General features: G+C 33.3%; 1 long non-coding RNA gene across 1 annotated transcript; it reads right to left on the reverse strand.

The window, feature by feature from the left end:
• Positions 1-8378: 8378 nt before the first annotated feature.
• LOC118488096 lies at positions 8379-10374 on the reverse strand. The gene is made up of 4 exons (XR_004883693.1): positions 9569-10374; positions 9209-9321; positions 8698-8751; positions 8379-8519 (listed from the first exon to the last, which is right to left on the reverse strand). It is a non-coding gene; the product is annotated as an uncharacterized LOC118488096 (long non-coding RNA).
• Between the last annotated feature and the right edge of the window lie 4221 nt (positions 10375-14595).

Consider the following 14595-nt stretch of genomic DNA (forward strand, 5'->3'; position numbering starts at 1 on the left):
TTGACATTGTCCACGGAGAACCCTTATAGTTTATTTCATATGAGCCAGCCAATACATTGTCTTCAAAACATTGTTGAACAAAAGAATCTTCAATGATCTACATAATATGAAACATAACACATTGAATGTTCATTTGTACGTTAGATTATAATGTGTGAAAAAACATGTTAACGATAAAATGAAAAGAAAATCAATGAGATTAAGTACCGTAAAACCCAATCTTAGATAACGATTAATTGTAAAATAAGATTGATCACAGACGCCGTTAACATAAGATGAAAGATAGAGACCAAAATGGTTAACTGGAAGAAAGGTCAACAGACAATCCTTTTGAAGTTTGAGTTCTGAAACAACTGTTTGCCAGCCATCAGTTAAGGACTGGCATACATTGTACTCGTTTCAACATTACGACCCATTTTTTCCCACTTGAGTGATATATACGAAGCTTCCGATCGGCCCAATCCTCTCCATAGAATTGAGTAACAAAGATGATCGGGACATCCTGTATATATATTAATATTAACTATATTTAGTATTATAAGTTTCAAACATCAAAATAATAAAAAATATTACTCAAAAAACTTAATTATAGATGACATAAAGAATGCTTACTATACTCAATGATGATGGGTTCAGAAGATACTTTACAAACGAAGTATACATTTTGAAACCTGCAACAATAAATGATTTTCAAATTCTCGTACCTTACCGAACACTACTCTATACAGTATACAAAAAAAAAACACTATAGACAGACCACTGATTGGACAATAAATACTGAAGATTCAAATAATGAAAAAACCAAAGTTATATGGTTAAAAAAAATCAAATTTTCTATGAACTTACAGACAATATTATAACTAACTTTAATGAATCTGAAATTTAAAGTTCTTATACCATTATCTATCAAATTTTAAGTGAATGATTAAATACAGAATCATCATTAAACGTTTATGTCTAAATTAGGATCGGTATATACACACAAGTTGAACATAGCATAACAAAAATAAACTACAAACACTAATTTTCTAACAATTAAAGACTCAATCTTACAAAAAACAACAATATAAACGGTTAAGTTTAGAAGTACATCAATGTAATAGTAAAAAATCAACGATAGAAACGATTAAATCAAAAATTTATGAATTATCACAGGAACTTAAATGTTGTTACCTTTAAGTAAAGTTTCCAAGCCCTAGTTCTGGTGCCGAAAACCTAAAGAAGGATGATTCCGGCGATAATGCGATATGAAGTTTCGGTCGCCGATCTGCTTTCTCCTTGGGATGATAAGAGCGATGATTTGATGGTAGAGTATGGTAAGGAAAATGTCCTTATTTACAACCGCCATAATGAAATGTTACATAAACATCCCCTATAGTTTGAAATTTGACAACAATAAAATGGATTTAACCATAAATTATAACAACGCCCTTTTATGTTCCACTAATGGTTAATAAATATTGAAGAAAGTGTTAAATTATTAGTATTATTAGTACATTAGTACATATGTAATAAATTAGTGAATTCATAAATGTTGTTTAAATTTTTTGTATTCAATTTTCCATTTTTTATATTAAATTTATATAATTAAGTATAATAAAGGGTAACATACAATTATGACAGATGTTAATATAACATCTAGTGTAACCTGTAATATATCAAGAGGGAATAATGAAAGGTTGTTAATCTATTTTATAAACAAAAAATAAATCGAGATATATTAATAATTAAAGAATGTATGAAAGGTGGGTTAATAAACGATAAAAAGGAATGTATGAGTAAATATTGATAAAATTCAATACTAAGGAAACAAATAATTTTCTACTTCATTATGTATCCTAAAACAATTTAAGGAGCACCTTCTTCAATAACTTCTTCTTTACATTCTATTTTAACACGTGCAAGACGACGTTCAGGAATACGGACCAAATCTTCTGTGCCTCTAAAAACCATCATATCAAATTTTGATAACGAAATCATCTCAAAAATAATATAGTGTTCGTATGTAGTTTTCTTGTCTTATTTAATTTGATTCCATCCAGTAGTGAAATACAAATTTTGACCATGCTTCTCCATAAAAACCAACCATGTACGGTTTGGAAAAGCAGTTATAGTAACATGGCTGGTAGGTTCCGTGTTCTTCAACTTATGATGAACAAAAAATCTATTGATAAGGTAGAAGTCAAAAATAAATAATTATGTTAAAAAAAGTTTAATAAAATTAGCCAAAAGCTAATATAGTATCAATATAAAAAAAATAATTACCAAATGCTCTTTATGTTCACAAAACTGTGATGTTTGACAGTATAAGAAATCATCTTGAGCAACTGCCAAATCTTAATAGAAGTGTATGAGTCGAAAAGTTAAACTACATTCATACAAAAATAAAAGCAATGACTTATTTGGTAATAGTAGTGACTGTATCATGTTAAACATTACATCATGAAAAAAATATGAAGACCTTGCTTTTCTAACCATAACAGAAAAAACTATTCGATCAGTCGTGATGATTTGAACCATACAATCAGGAGGTAAGTTGAAATCAGCTACCTAATTGTGGTAATTCCTTGGTAAAATATGTATACAAATAGTAATATAAAAATTAAATATTAAAATTAAATTAATATATATGTTTAGAATAAATTATGGTAACTGTATATAAAAGAAACTAGTTTAAGATCCCGCGAGTTTCGCGGGTGGCTTAACACAAACATATAATATATACTGGTAATGAGATGAACTTTGTAATGAAAGAATTTTTCAATATAAACGTATAAAAATATGATTTTTCTCACTTAGGTAAATATGTTTTGATTCATTTTTATAGGTATTGAGATGTTATTGTACAAATGATTTTATAGCAATTTTTAGAACCCGGATAGATTTCATTTTTTTAATTATTTTTAATAGCTTTGGTTATTTGATATATATTTTCTTAAATAAAGCATTTTAACCAGTTTTGACCTTAACATATATTGAGCAGAACACATATTGACATGATTTGGTTTTTAGAACCCGTTTTGACTGACCCGAACCAAATTGGGATTATTTAAAATCGGTCCATTATGACCAAAACCTATTTTGAGTTTAACCGGTTTTGACCTAAGTCATATTGGACTTGTCTAAAATCAATATGTTCTAACCCATACTTATTTTATTTTGATCATAACCCATTGAGACCAGAACCAAATTGTACCTGTTTTAATGTGACCCCGACCCATTATCCAACCCGCCCGTTTTGCAAATGAAATCAGTTTATTAATACCCTTAGCATGAAAACTTACGAATATTAAAAAACCATTTTATAAGAAGTTGGCCCTTAGAAAATGGATCCCCTAATTTACTCCAAACTTGTCATTATTCATATTCTCATTTCAGTTTTAGATGTGATCTTTCCTGTTAAATCTAGAGTGCTTCCTTTTACTTGAGGTCTAAACCAGATAAATCATACAAAATATGATTATTCCTTCCAAGTTTTATTTCAACATCATATTTAAACACTTTCACTCAAAACACATAAACAAACACCAAAAATTAGCCACTAATAAATATAATTTAGTGAATCTTTATCTTTAAGCTAACAAAAAAAAATATCATTTCCAAAGAATATGCCATTTCCCAGTCTTTGGGGCGTCTGCAACACTCCTAGGTTTACTAATTAAACTAAGGTTACCAGTTGTACGCCGAAACGGTGTCACATTGGCGAGGCGTGAGTATCGAACTGAGATGAACAACTACTTTAGCAAGCTTCTTTTTAAACTTCTCAATCGCATTCGCCACTTTCGCAGGCATAGACTCCTTATCATGCTGAGCCAAAACCTCACTTGCCAAAAAATAACAATCAATACTCCTCACCTTACCGGACAATACTCTTTTTCGGTCACCTCACTTCTAATTCCTCTGTAATCAGCTTCACGAAACCATCAACCATAACATAATGATGTTGCAGTATTTATTTTTAAGCGTCCATTTAAGTTGTAACTATATGTATATGTTTAAATCTATGTCAAAAAAAATATGCTTAGCCATATATGTTTAGCAAGATTTGCTTTTTTTCTAATAGGAATACCTTTTAGAGGCTTGCCTAATAATCAAGGCTGCTGATTATCCTAAATAGGATTGAAAACCTGTGAAGAGTTTCGGGTTGACAACAAAAGAGGCTGCAAAGACTCTTAGATATGATTCTTTTGAGCTACAGTCAAATTTAGGCTAGAATCCACAGAGCAACCAATTTAACTCCCTTGAGACTTCATTCGTATCCACCAAATCCAGTTTGAAAAAATCAATTTGATTAAAAATTAAGATTAAATTAACTTAAAAATCAAATGAGTTTAATTATATTAAAACCAATTAATTAATAAGAGAATTTCTTCATTCTTATTCATGTAAATAGATAAAGTTTTCAGTCATGGAACTAAAAAAGGATTTACAATTCACCTTTAGGTGCTAATACTGCATATTTCAAAGAGTTCAAAAGGATTAATGCATTTGGTTATATTTCAAAGGGTTTTCACCTGTTTGACCCACCCATCCCATTTAGCACATTTCCTTTAGTTATAAATAATTTAGCTCAACTCATTTGACCCAATGAGGTAGAGCATAACATAAACCAACCTATTTGTATATAAACGGGTCAAGACTGCCAAAAAAAATAAAAAAAAAAACTAAACAACCAGCAAATACCAGACCCTTGTATTCTATGCCTGATGATGATATTTAGTAGCTGATTCAAGAAACTTCCCGCAACCAATAACCACCTCCTTTGTGTAATGTGCCACTGTTTCCCGAGCTTTATCAAGATGAGCCTTTGTTGCAGTGGAAATTTGGTCAATGTACAGCTTGGAGACCTTCTTGACAGTCTGTCACCGCATAGTTGTAATAATTAGAACGCATTAAAATGTCTACATAGTCATGCAAACATATAAATAAATACCTCAAAGTGAGTGTAGGATCGTTTTCGACCTGAATGAGTCGGTCGGAAGAGCTCTAGTTCGTTTCAGAGGCGGAAACTAAGAAACGAATGTGAAAAATAGCTGAAAATACACTTTAATACTCTTTTGCATTGATATGACAGTGTTTACAGCGAGAAACAATACCGGCAGCACTTCGGTACAACTTTTCTAACCGTTACAAATGACAAAGACATGAAAGCTATTTATACTAGTTGCCTATCCGTTTGAACCTTTTCAAACGGTCATCTCTTCAAACGACGGAACCTACTGTTCAAACGATCACACCCTCAAACGGAAGTCTTCAAACGGTTACCTTTAATTGGACCATTCAAACGGAAGTCAACATAAATTTCATTTTCATGTGCAATCTTGAATTCACGTGAGTATATTGACTTTGATGTAAACTTGAGATGTCATCTTATTAGACCATATATATTTTGTCTCATATGAGGCTATGCAATGATGATGTCATCATTGTGATGTCATCATCAAAGATGATGACATCATGTTTGATCCAAAACCGCAACGAACCCGAGACTCGATATTAAGACGAAGACGACAGATGACTGCACCAACAGTGAGGGTCTACAAGGGGTTAGGTGCGAAACCGTGAGAGCTCAGGTCAGAACTTCCGTTCAGCAGAGAGATGACGGCTCGACTTTTGGTGTGTCCCCTTTAGAGGATCTTTTAATTACAACAGCAGCGACTATCAATTTTATTGTTTCATCAGCTTGCTGAGGGCGGCGCTTATGTTTCAAAGCTTTGCGGAAAGCATTATCCGGGGACTAGGTCAGTACTTCCATACAGCAGAAGTCCCGGGATAATACCCCAGATATCACTGAGCATAAAGACCTAGTATCTCAGAATAAGGGACCTTTCAAACAAGATTTCAGGGGTTACCTATATATCCAAGTTTGTGTTAACCCACAGAACAAGCAAGTTTGAAATTTAGGTTTATATCTCGTCACAATTTACTAAATGTGTAAAAACCTACTGACATATCCACAGTAAGACTGTTTATCACATTTTATCTTTTCATTTCTTTAGCATGTTGTGACAGCCTACTGATGTACTATCATTTCCTCTTTTCACAACGAAACTCATTTTTGAATTTTATCATGTTTTTGACTTTTTCAAATTTTCTAATGTTTTTGGATTTTCTGAAATTTTCTACTCCCCCTAAAATGCAAACACATTTCAAAGGAAATTTGAAAACTACTAGACTCTTGACCTACTTGAAAACATAGAAAACAACACAAACTGTACAGAAACTTGACAACTGATATTGAATCACATCAAATCTCCATTCACTCGGCATAAACAATCAGAACTCCCCCTTTCAACAAACCATTTTCTCATTTAGATTTCAAAACACTTAAGTTTGTTTTAATCAAAATGATTTTTCCGGAAAATGAGTTTGTGTTTACCATTTTTAAGTTTACCACTTATAAAGCATGGGGATATGGTTCATCATTTTGTTTATCAATCTCATATGAATAATAAATCAAGTACAACTTAATGTCCCTGATTTATCATTTGCAGTTCAAAATCACTGTACCACTTGTAAATGTAAATTCTTCAAGGTATAACCACAAATACCACTTGTAGATTTTACTGTAGGAATGAAACATCTACAGAAACCTCTTTACCACTTGTCAAATTAGACAGAAAGATGCCGATTCCTGCTTCTCAATTACCAACCTGGAAGCTCCGGCGTAGTCCTTTAACCTGCAAAAATTCAAACACTATTCAAAATCTTTCAAACAATCTTTTTAACCACTAGAATGATGCCGATTCCTGATCCACGATACAAACTTGGGATCTCCGGCGTAGTCCTTAGACTATCATGGAAAGCAGACTTCCATCCAAGTCTTCTCAGACTTGATGGATTTCAACTCTTGAGCAGTAGGGTTGTATGTTGCCTTTTTAGTCGCGTAAAAATCTTTAACGCCCTTTGCCCTCCCACTCAACATTTTCCCAAATATCTTTTTAACATTCCCGTTGAATGTTTTCTCGACATCAAAATCTTTTTTCTCATGATAAAACTGATTTGAAATCTCAGTTTTTCCAACTTTCTTTTTAACTTCCTCAAACTTCAGTGATGGAAACTCTTCATCATTCACTGAAATTTTCTCCTCAACCTGTGGCTCTTCTGGCTTTGTGGAACCAGATTCATCGCCGACATTCACATCAACCTTCTTAGCAACCCACTTTTGGTTGTCTTTTTCTTTCTTTTTGTAAAAATTATTCTTCGAACACTCACCAACCTCATATTTTGAATTTTCAAAAATTTTAAGTCTATTGGTTGGTGGTTCAACATCGACAACTTTTTCTTTCAATTTCTGAGAAACTCCCTGTTTTGTTTTTGCATCTTTAGAACAATTCCATGCAATGTGACCAACTTCATTGCATCGGTAACAGGTACGAGTTTCTCTTTGATAACACACTTCAGCTCCATTTTTCTTCTTCTCAGCAAGAAACTCCTGGTTTGACTGTCTCCAGAACGGTTTCTTATGTTCCTCATCTGAGCTTCCACCTGACACAAATTTTGTTTTTGTTTTAGAATTTTTATCATTTTTATTGTTTTCTGGTGGAATGAAACCTAATCCTTTCTTTTTGTAGCTATGATTTTGGTTAGGTTTCTTTCGAAAACCAGGACCAGAATTGTAACCCTTTTTCTTGTTTAGACGTTGTTGAACTCTTGAAGTGTACTTTTTAGGTTTTTCAGTAAGATTTAAGTCTTTTATTTCAGAAATATTGATTTCTGTCATTTTGAAAACCTTTTTGATCATGTCAAAACGAACACTTCTTATTGGAAATTCTTTGTCATAGTATAATTTATCCGTTTTCGTTTTCGAATGAGTCGGTCGGAAGAGCTCTAGTTCGTTTCAAAGGTGGAAACTAAGAAACGAATGTGAAAAACAGCTGAAAATACACTTTAATACTCTTTTGCATTGATATGACAGTGTTTACAGCGAGAAACAATACTGGCAGCACTTCGGTACAACTTTTCTAACCGTTACAAATGACAAAGACATGAAAGCTATTTATACTAGTTGCCTATCCGTTTGAACCTTTTCAAACGGTCATCTCTTCAAACGACGGAACCTACTGTTCAAACGATCACACCCTCAAACGGAAGTCTTCAAACGGTTACCTTTAATTGGACCATCCAAACGGAAGTCAACATAAATTTCATTTTCATGTGCAATCTTGAATTCACGTGAGTATATTGACTTTGATGTAAACTTGAGATGTCATCTTATTGGACCATATATATTTTGTCTCATATGAGGCTATGCAATGATGATGTCATCATTGTGATGTCATCATCAAAGATGATGACATCATGTTTGATCCAAAACCGCAACGAACCCGAGACTCGATATTAAGACGAAGACGACAGATGACTGCACCAACAGTGAGGGTCTACAATTTCCTTAATTTTGATCACAGGTGGAGTTATAGCATTCTTAAACTGAATATAAACCTCTTTGGTCTTCTTGGTTAATGATTGTAGTTGCGGTTCGACGTTAGTTACCACCAACACCCATTGTTCCCTGACAGCTAGGATCCATTTTTGCGTATATTAAGAATTAGAAAATCAAATTGCGTAAAAAATTAAAAAATTAACTGATCGAACAATATGATACTAATGTAATCAGACCTGATACTAATGTAATCAGACCTGATTGTTTAGCTACAAATGGCAAATTTGAGAAAAAAATAAAATAAAATAAACTACCTGAAAACCAGCCAAACGGGCTGCAAGCCAAGGTGGCAGCCATGCACTATGGACCTGAATACAGTTTACAGAACGCAGAATAAGGTTTCTAAAATGCAAGTAAAATCACTGAAATCTATTTAGGAAACATAGTAAAAGAACATGTACATTTGAAAGAGCTAATGATATTGTGGTATAGCTAAGTTTCACTTTCAGGTTTTACCTCAGTCAGTTCTTTAATCTCTTGTACATTTACAAAATAATTTAGTTGAACAGAACCGTCTTTTCGGTACTTAGACCTCAAACCAAGAACCATGACTTCAAGATCTTCCTGTAATTCGGTAAATACCCTTTTATGGGATATTGTTACAAATCAGAATGCATCTAGAAAAACAATACTAAATGTATTAGAATCATACAAACAGATTTGAACATCAGATTCACATTTCATTCAGGCAATTTCACAAACACTTGATATGCGTCCAAAATGTTATCTTTTTTTTCTATTTAAGCACGTGGATCATTTTTATACCTCTCATAGACGGTCACAGCAGAGCAAAGTAGCCTCACATCTATCTGAATCACATCCTTTTCATTTCATCCGCGTCTTTTTCTTTTCATGCCACAGATGCCTGCTTACATTCCCTTAAGAAGAAGCAATAAACAGTCGATAATACATGGTGTAGAAAGTCATAGGATTGTCTTTTACAACCCACAAAACTCGAATCCTAAGACCATATTTTGAGAAAAAATTAAGGGGTTTTTTTTCAAAAATTAAGGGGATTGTCTGTAGGGCGTGAGTATCGAACTGAGATGAATAAAAATAGATATGCAACTTGATACCATTTTTTGTAAAATATAAGGGTTTTTTTTCAAACAAATTTCCAATTACCTGATCTTGCAACTTGCACCAGCTCTGTAGAGATATCGTTCGAGATGAACAACGCCTAACAACTTGCTCAGGATCAACTTGTCGGAAGTATAGCCTTCAACATAAAAAAACTTATAAAAAAGGTTAAATCCAATAACTATGATAAATACACAATAAAAATAATTAAAAAAATACCCTGATGAGGCAACATACCAAAATCCACTCGAAGAAACTACTCCATACGACGTCGTTCGACAATCAACCGCTAATTACGGCATCATTTTCCTCTATCTCTCATCGATTTCTCCATGAATCAATCCCGATGCCAATCCAAACACAAATCCTCAATCGTAATCTCACAAAAACCTAATAATCTTATTGAATCTGATTAAAAAACCAAAAACAACAAAACGACGTAATCTCACAAAAACATAATAATCTTATTGAATCTGATTAAAAAAAGCAAAAACAACAAAACGACACAGAATTAGGTTTAGATCGTCATTACAGATGATCTATTGAGTTGAGATGATAATATTAACGAATCAGAGGGGGTGAATTGTGTATGTATACCTGATGATCTTTCGCATCCTCTTAAAACTTCATCTCTATAATTCTTCGCAAAAGATGGCGGTGGAGAAGAAGACGATTTCAAGAAATAAAAGATCAGTATACAGATTTGAAACCCTAAATCTTACCTTGTTGAGATTAGAGATGGAAGGCAAGGGTTCAGTAAGTTAGGAAACTCCAATTTCATGAAAGAATGGGGATTGGAGAGATGTAGTGATAGAACTTGAGAAAATAAAAGGGAAACGGCTTAAGGGAATTGGCGCTCAATCTCTTTGAGGGGATGGTTTTAAAGTGACAGGTGGCAATAATAGGAGTAAGAATATGCCAAGTGGCATAAGTTTGTTTTGTTTTATTATAAGATATAGATTGATAATGTATTAACTACATTCCTTAAATACATTACATTACATTTATAATTAAATTGAATTTAAAAATGAACCAAAAATTGAATTTTATGTTTTATTTACATATATTATCAAATAATATTAATATTTTAGATAATATAAAAATATCGATTTTTAAATGTTCCAGATTATCGAAATATATATTGGGTCTTATATTTTTAGTAACATTATTTATTTAAAAAACGGATTGTATTTTTTTGATTTTGTATTATTTAAAAAACTTAAAATTTTGTTATCTTATTAGTATGTAATACTTTCTATAACCTGATTAATATATATGTAATTAATAAATTATACGTTTTTTAAATGATGTAGAGTACACAAAATGATATTAGCTCTTATATTTTAAGTAACAATATAAATAATCAAACGATATATTATTACAATGATAGTTAGCAAAAAGAATAATGATGACATATATATAAGAAACAAAAAGTAGAATTAACAAAATCAATTAGCAAAAAACAATTGTTATTCAAAACAAAAAACTAAACCATGAAACAATCATGTTCATATAAAACAACCACACAAGTCAAATCATTGTCAAATTGCAAAAAAAAAACAAAACAAAACAAACAAAAATATCCAAATACTTAAGAAAAAACAAACGATGATATCAAATGTTTGAATTATAGGTGACTAATTTTCTTTCTTTGGAATTAGAAGCACCGCATCGACACCACCATCTTTACGCATTTTTGATGAAGACTGCGAAGAAACATCATCCACGTCATACACGGTATCCAAATTGCGCTTCAAGTCACCTTCGCACATAGTATCCAACTTAGCATCCTTCTGATCAAACGATGTTGTAAAGCCAACTTTAAAAACATTTGAGCAAGGGGTTACATCGTCTCCCGTTTGGGATATAGAATCCTACAAAAATAAAATAATTAAAGATGGATTAGTTATTAATATATATTTAACAAATAATGAGTAAAAATTAAATAATATATAAACTAAAAGATAGTAAACCTTAACAGGCCAATCGACATTACGATTTGAATCGGATGGTTCGACATTGACGGCTTCCTCATCAATAGGCTGATTTTATTTTAAAAAGGTAAAAAAAAAATTATAATAATTATAAGTTAAACATTGTTGGAAAATTGTAATAATAGTATAAAGGTGATATGGAATAAATATACCTGAATAGTGTCAAAATGTTTATCAAGCTCAGACAAAATCACCGGGTTATCAGTCATCTTGGAGACTGAGTAGCCATCAGACTTCTTGCTAATGTTAAATGAAGAAACAGCAATCTTGAACGCAAACTTCATATTAAGTAAAGAATTTAGCTCATTTGGAAAGTTTCCGTCGTTTGCTAACCGATGAAAAACATAATATACTTCAATGTTGTATAATAACCAAACATATGATAAAAGCAATTATTTATTACATACTTCAATGTTGTTGTCTAACAACTGATTCGCATTAACCTTCAAAAGCTTTGTCACCTCATGCTCAAACAATGTCAGAGTCACAATGCCAGTACAATCTTGGACACGTATAGAAAGCCTAATTCTGAATAATATATTAATAAGATTTAGTTTTTTTGAAAAACAAAGCTTAATATGGATAATATTTACCTTGGAATTGATGAAACGGTCCTTGTATTACAAACATCAGTCTTGCATTCCAAGACAGTAACCTCTTCAAAACCATCAGTACCATCCTGCTTATCTTTAACAACAGTAATAGTTGAAACCTTTTTGTTGCAGGTTGTGCACGCGTTGTAAAACCACTCATTGTTCGATGCAAAACTCTTTATAGTCCCAAGAATGACAACAAACTTCGTCTATGAATAAGGAATAGATAATGTATAAAAAGAAAGATAAAGGAAAACATATTAAAACAATTTCAATCCGTGTTACCGTATCTATTGCGTTTAATGACCCAATGGGATAAAAAGTCAAGTCAGAAAGGAACTCATCAGTTGCAGACTTCACAACAGAAGAACTTAAGCCAGAATAACTGGAAGAAATTTCGGGAGAAAGTTTCTCGATAAACCTAATCAAACATGAAATATAAGTCATTACACTCACAAAGCTGTATACATAATTATAAAAAAAAAAATTATGATAGTGCACCTTTTTTTAAACTCAGAAACTTCATCAATATCACTATTGATTAGGACTCGAGTGACGGTATACAAATTAGAAACAGACAAATGTCCAGTACATAATAATAAAAAATATTTATGATTATTTTAAACAAATATTAAAATTTGTGACAACTCGTATTTCCGAACCTATTTTTGTGCTTTGATATAACGTATGTGAACGATATGAATGTTATGTGATATGTGCTCTTATTGAATGAATGTATGACATGTGTTACATGATCCGATCGCACAACAACCCACACACCCACTCGACCGCACAAGCCCATTTGGGCCGTAATTGCTTGTACTCGGACATATGGGCAAGCCCATGTGTAGGTTCGGCCCATTCTCCTCTTACACGCATACAAGCAATCACCCCTAGGGTGTTACTCCTCATTTGTTACTAAACACCCACACACACAAAACCCTAGCTCTCCCTCTCTCCCTCAAACCCGACAGCAAGCATCCCCCTTCTCGCGAAGATCGTTCCTTGAATCGGATCACCTTTTGTTAATCGGTTAGTGTTTAATATTGATGTTGTGTTGAATGATGTTACGTGTTCTTGGATTGTTTGCATCTTGGTTTGGATAGTAAGTTTGTAATCGGCTCACACATGTACATCGAGCATATTCATGATAATCGGGTATGCATATTACGAATTTAAAACTCAATGTCTGTTAATCGGTTGATGTGTGTTCTTAAAATCGGTTTGTATGTGTGTATTAGAATAGGTTCATATTAATCGGATGTTATGCCATAGATCTAGATTCATGTATTAAAAACTAATCGGCTATGAAGTTGTTAAGTGTAGGGTTGATCCGATTGATTGTTGATGAGTATGCTATTGTTCATGAATGTTTTGATTAGGGTTCATGAGAAACCGGTTGATAATTGCCTGTTTGATCGATGTTATGTTAACCGAATGAATAGATATTATGTTGATTGACTGATGTAAAATTGGAAACTGTTAGATAATTGTAACCGATTCGCATAACATCCGGAATGTGTAAACAATCGCACAAGTTCAAATTATACAAAATCAGATCACACAAATCTGATCCGAACGCACAAGAGACCCACACTCGCACAAGGGTACTGGACCGCACAAGTGGCAATGTTGTTATGCTGTTGGACCGAATGGCCCAACTCAGTCGCACAAAGCCATCCGGATCGTACAAGGCTTTTGCATGGGCCGAGTATGTTATGTTTGGATTTCCTCTATGTTGGACTAGTCTGATCGCACAAATCCAACAGATCGCACAAGATAGATATTTACTTTTGGGCCGTATATGCTTGGACTATTTACTTATGTTGTTGGGCCGGGTGTTATGTTGGGTTGGGCTGGGCTGGTTTGGGACGCACAACCCAAAGGATTCGCACAAGACCTAGGTGTTAATTAATTGGGCCGGGTATTGTTTGGGCCTAGATTTATATCGCACAAGATGGTTGGCTCGCACAAGCTCAACGGCCCAACCTTCCGAGTCGCACAAGTTTGAAAGTGTTATGATTTGACTGTTAATATGAGATTCTGTGCTTGCCATGATATATACGTGTTAGTAACGTGTTAACTTATATGATACATACGTGCACTGTTTGAGTTAAAACCTGACTTGTATAATAACCATGATAGGACGTGGTTGATCACATTGTAGCTTAACTGAACCTTTTCGTGTATCATACCGAGCAACCCCAGGTGAGTTCATTGCATTTTCTCAAGCATGCGTCCCGGTGGTTTGGGACAACTGGTAAACATTTGGAAGGGAAACTTGGGGTAAACAACTGGAACATAGAAACAATCATCTACCGGATTGCCTGTAAGGTAATGGGGTAATTAGTTGATAGCGCTATTAGGTTTGGCACTCTCACACCGGGCCGTAAGGACGGGCGTGAACTAATTACTGGGACAACTTGTGAATACAACGCGGATATAAGACCTCCTACAGCTTGTCAAGGTTGTTTGATACCTTGAC

Source organism: Helianthus annuus, chromosome 16, assembly GCF_002127325.2.
Source record: "Helianthus annuus cultivar XRQ/B chromosome 16, HanXRQr2.0-SUNRISE, whole genome shotgun sequence".
Taxonomy (NCBI): domain Eukaryota; kingdom Viridiplantae; phylum Streptophyta; class Magnoliopsida; order Asterales; family Asteraceae; genus Helianthus; species Helianthus annuus.